Raw genomic sequence first — 6,000 nt, forward strand, 5'->3', positions numbered from 1 at the left:
GCATAAACCACCAAACAAGGTAAAAAATGAAGTAGATGGCTTATACTACTTATCCAAAGCGAAGGCTATATTAATTAATTAATTGGTGTAAAAAAGAAAAAAAAAAGAAGAAGAAGAAGAAGGAGGAGGAGGAGGAGGAGGAGAACACATCAAAGCCCCTAAAACGCTGGAAAGGAATGACCCTCACCCGCTTATTCGCAGCGCTGCAGCGCGGTGCAGCACTCTGCTGCTGTTCGCTCCGCCGACCGCCAGGGGGCGCCGCAGTTCCGGGCAGCGGTGGGGGTGAAGGGGGCTCCGGGCTTTCGCCCCGCACACAGCCCCGGCTCATTGCCCACTGCTGAGGGCACAGCGTGTGGTACCTGCTCCTTTCCGACACAAAGCTGCTGCTGGTAATCCTATTAGCAGCTTCTGTGTTTATTACCTGTAATTAATTTTGCCATTCGCAGTGTATAGTATATGAGACAATACAAGAGGTGGGAACTGGTTAAATCCTGTCTCTAAACCTACAGCCTTTGACAAAAGGGAAAGCGTTTGGTTTTTTTCTCCCTTTTCATGCATTTCAGACTCGTGAACGTAAGGCTCTTAAATAGATTTAACAAAGCATTACGTAAAAATATTCAGAAGAGCACTCAGCTCCTGGCCAGACAGCCAGTGCAAATAGTTTGCTTCTTGCTTGGGCTTCACCAGGGACATCAGGATGGATCCAAGCAACATGGGCAGACGCCACATCTATCAGAGATTTCTCAATATTCATGAACATTTGCTTACCCAGCTCCAGCCTGTGGATTGCTTAGTAGCTTTGCTGACATAAACACAGTGATGGTGGGCTTTGTTTTTAAGTGAATAGCCTGAGTGCAAAAACAACAGCGTAATTAAAACAAAACAGGACATGTATGTGTTGTAAACAAAAGGACTGGTGATCTTCTTCATACAAATCTTCACTGAGCCACCATCTGTTCATTATAACAAGCTTGTATTTCTTGAGTATTCACCATCAGTGTAATTTCTGTGTAACGCTGAATAAAACGCAGGGAGATTAATTTCTGCATGTTCAAGAAGTTATTTCCTCACAGAGGAAATATTCTGCTAATCCCATTCAGCCTATTTCAGCCCTGTGAGGCGGAAGCTCAGACCTCCAGTGTAACAGCCATCTCCAAGCCCGAGCTCTCCCCATCTCTCCCACTCACTGCAGCACTACCAAGCATCAGCACTGGGCAAAATCCTAACCCAAGACTTCATCATCTTCCATGTCAAATATCACCGCCTTGCTCCCATCTGTGGCCTCAGTCTAGTCCTGGAGAGGCTTTCACCAATCTGCAGTCCCAAACCATCCTCTGGCTTCAATCTCTTGGTTGAGCAGCTGAACTATCTTGAATTTTGGTTCCACATCTGGGATTTTGGTTCCACACCTAGATGTCACCCTAAGCCTGCCTTGCAGACACTGCCATTGCCTGCAGCAGTGCCAATAGCTCTGCCCAGCTCTGCAGCTGTCATGGGACTGCAGCCCATGACTATCTGAACCATATGTTTGAGCCAGGCCTACTGCCTGCTTCCAAATGCATTCAGAGTCCCAGTCCAGTTTCTGACTGTCTCTCTTAACACTGTTCAAATTTAATTACTCAGAAACCTCACCCAGCCCTACCCTCAGTTTCCACCTGTGGCATCAATTATACCTTCTAACTACAGCCAAAACAACCATCCTTACAATGACAGCCCTCTTTATCATTCACTTTACTTCCCAGTACCCAAATCTCTGGGTCATCACCAAATGCTTTTTTTTTTTTTTTTTTTTTTTGCTTTAATTTAAGGCTTTAATTGCAGCATTGCTCTGGGACAATATTCTGTAATCTCTGTATTACTCTGACCTCAGTTACAGGAGTTAAAGCTTATAAAATGCAATACAGTTTCTTTCTGGCTGCTGATCTTTGACTGGAGCAAGTGGGAGGTCATGGTCTGAATCTTCTGTCACAATTTACTGTTGATGCAATTGGATGCATTTTAAGTAAATCAGAAGCTGCAGTTAATAGACACGGGCAAAGTATTGCATTTGTAGCACTATGCCTACATGCCTATAATATCTCTAGGTAACATAAAAGGTTATTGCTGGAGAGCTGTTCAACTGCCAGGAGATTTCTTTTATCCTCGAGAAAGTCGGGATGCAGGCTGAATTAGAATAATCATGTTTAAAGGACTATTCTGTGTTTTAAAACAAGGCTGAGATACAGCTGGTATATATGTATAATTTGACTTTCGTCAATAAAGTCGTGTGCAACAGACTCAACTACAAATTAGAAATTTACTAATAAGCAGATAATTAAAATGAAAATTCCTTGAAGATCGGGTTATAAGTCCCCTTGACAGTAACTGTTCCTAATTAAATAGATCAAGTCAAATGCACTTTACAACTATAGCAACAAGAATAAGAATCATAAAAGAGGAATATCCAGGAACCTGTCTTGGGATGAGCAAGACAGCAGAAAAAGAGCAAAGAAGAGTACAAGGAAACTGCTGAATAGCAAAGAAGAGGATTCCTATTTCTCTGGTTTTGGAGTGCTTCTTTCTTTCTACTCCTGTTTAATCAAGAAATATTACATAGAAAGATTTCCCTGAGCTGTGTCACCGCTGCAGACCTGTCTTTGCTCTCAGCAGAAAGATTGATTTGATGTTTAGAAGCCAAGGACTGAGAAAACCCAATGCCCAAGGTCTTCTTTCTTCCATAGGCATTGAATAACCTTTCGGATATCTTCAGCTGAATGCATCTTGCTGGAAGTCACAATTAAATCATGCAGCTGCTGCCCCGTTGGAGGCTGATTTCCTGTGTTGTGTCCCCTGTGCCAACATGCAGTGCACATCTTACCGTGGCTGTTCTGCTGGGCTGATGAGAAGTTCCCAGGCAGCCAACCTCCTGTGACCCAGCCTCAGCAGCCCCGTGTTTTCTCACTGTTTTCAATGAGCTCTGGAGTAGAGAATCACATGCACATCTTTAGCTTCCCAGCCTACTTCCAGTTCCTCCCTGAGGAGCTCAGTGGAAGGGTAGAAATTCTCTTCAGCAAGCTGGAAGAAAATTACTGAAAAACAAAAGGCACTGAGGAATAAGAGGTTGTGAAACTTTGGAAATTTGGGGAAGTGAAGGCAGATTTCTCTTTGGAGAACAAAAAGTTCAGCTGCTTTCACACCTGGGAGCTGGAGCTGCTGGCAGCTGGCTGAAGAAGCTGGGAGGAATCTGCTCAGCAGCGAACCCGGTGCCTACTGCTGGCTGTGCTACTGCAGAGTGAGCTCACAGTGAAATTCCTAAGGCTCACACGTTAAATAACAGAGTTTACACCCTGTTGTATTGCAGAGTTTGGAGGTGGGAGACTCCTTCATAAAAAAATGATGGGATATAGAGAAGAACTGGCGAGGGATACAAAACCTCAGACGGCAGAGTGCTAATGCTGGCTGAGTCTTCCAGGAACATGGAGCACTGCCTCTGATAACACATCCCGTCAGAGAGGAGGGCTTTAGGTTGAACACATCACCCAGTTTGATACAGGTGTGGATAGGTCGGTTAAAAGAGGAGAACTTGGTTAGAAGAGCTTACCTCTGACAGCATATCCGGAGACAAGTCCTTGGTAGGCACAAAAAGCATTCTATTAAGTTGAACACAGGTACATCCATCATGCATATGATATTTCCTACCCAAAAAGTATAATTATAAACATTCCACACATCAATGCGAGAGTGGTGAAGCCAATGAAAAGCATTTAGGCCCCTGCTTTTGCTAAGGGCATGTTTCTCCAGAAAGCCCTGGTTTCAAACTGTCTGCAAAGCTTTGCCCACTAAAAATCTCAGTGTAAATGGAGAATGCACTATTTGTGCTCCTGAAGGTTATTCCTGCTTGAAACTAGGCAAAAGAGAACTACAGTGGTAACCACAAAGAAAAGACGTGTAAATTATCCAGTAAACACATCAACACACACCAAAAAAACATTCACCCAGTGCTGTTTGTCACTTCACACTGAATTTAATTACAGTTAAGAGTTTAATTATAATCTTTCTGCTATCCCACTATCTGGTTTTCCCACTTCTTATTTTTTCCTTGACTGATCGTTTTGTTGTTGCACTGATGTTCTCTTTATACTCTGGACTTCAAACGGCTCTGTGCCCTAGGGATGATAAATACTTGTAGGCTTGATTACATGTAATGATGGATGCTTCCATCGCAGGTAGAGGCGGTGGAGAGCAGTCTCTTACTGCAGCTGTTCCCCTCCTCTGCCACACAGATTTCCTAAAGGCTGCTGCCTGACCGGTGCTCCCACCTACCTGATCTTTGAGCTGTGAAATGTTATTAATTAATGACTTGTTTTCTGATAGTGACTTATACCATATATTTTGCACACCACAGAGATCTGGCAAGAGTGGAACGACTATCATTTCAGAAGAAACCTGAGTGCCATCTGTTTTTCCTGGCATCAGCGTTACTTGGGAGGTTAGAAAGGTTGAATACCAAATAATTTGTGGTCCACTTTTCTCTAAATCATTGTCAAAGAAAAAATGATAAGTTTTGAAACATCCTGCTGCCTTCTTTCTCTCTTAGAGTACACACACAGAGGTTACATGTTCTTTTCCACAACGTGATCTTATGTGTTTTTTTCTGTTGTCTGACAAAATCCATATGTTCCAGGCTCAGACCATCTGTCATTCTTGATTCATTTGCACAAAAGTTTTTGATGCATTTCTCTGATGATTGATTTCTTCTATAATTTCACACGGGGCACTTGACAGAAGGAATTTTCATACCCCACCACCCTATGGTAACGTACATCCACACGTCTCCTCCGCAGCAAGAGCCTGGATGAATAAATAGCCTTCAGTTCTTAGGCAGAGCACTGCATTGTGTTCCCCCTCCATCTCCCAAGAAAGCAAAGTACCCCTGGAAAACAGTACAGCAGCTAAAAGCTGTTTGCTGTAATTTAGAATTCACAGTCTCTTGCAAAAATCAAGTCCATAGAATCATCTCTGTTTATAACTATAACACCATTTTCACAGGGCTTTGAATGGAACACTGAACTGGAGCAGCTTACAAATATTGTAAATGATGGAGACTTTCTGCAACAGAGCTGTGGGATGTACCTTGTCCTAAGCCTCAACATTGAACATACCCTTCAAACAGTGTTTTATCACAAGAAATACACTCAGAAACACAGGAGGGTATGTTCTTTTTCTGCAGACTAATAGTAAATTTAAACCCCTGTTCCAAGTGCTATCCATGCATACTTGCAAACCGAAGCCACTTTTGTGAGTAGCTCTAAATATTGGGACAAAACAGAAGAATTCCACTGTCAGGAAAAAAAAAAAAAAAAAAAAGTCTTGGCTGATCACCATAGAGCCAAACTCTGGAAAAGAAAACTTTTTACAATTGAAGCGTTTTCAAGAACGAAATCAAAGCCATACTGTGAACCAAATCCAAACGTTTCCAAAGTCAGAAAGTAATGCCCACCTCCAGGGTCCACCACACAGTACTAACATGTGAAGCCAAGATCTGGAAATCCATCTGAAACTCACTGAAATGGGAGCCAGGAATACGGACAAAGTGGATCTGATGTTTCCACACAAGCCTACCTCCTGTTTCCACTGGTAGCAATTTTGCAGACCCAAGTAATAGAGAGCCTGATTGTAACTCTCCAGAGCAATTGCTAAAAGCAATTGACCAAACCCCACCGTTTCCACATTGTTGTATTTTGCTCTGATTTTCTGCAGCTGCTCTGTAAAAAGTGTGTTTCAGTGTCAGCAACCTTTGAAAAAGGCTGGGCTGTGTGCAGGGCTTGCCAGTACCGTCTGACAGCTGCTGTTCACAGGTCTTCAAGTAAACAATGCTCCGTATCTGTAATTCTTGACAGCCTGCTCTACTGTCGTGTACAAAAAGTTGGTCTTTTTTCTCTCGACTGTAAAAAGAATAACTATACCATAAACAAATAATTCCCTCGTGTATTCTGCTTCACATTATTCAGCAGCGTTAGT

Source organism: Phasianus colchicus, chromosome 11, assembly GCF_987193195.1.
Source record: "Phasianus colchicus chromosome 11, bPhaCol1.hap1.1, whole genome shotgun sequence".
Taxonomy (NCBI): domain Eukaryota; kingdom Metazoa; phylum Chordata; class Aves; order Galliformes; family Phasianidae; genus Phasianus; species Phasianus colchicus.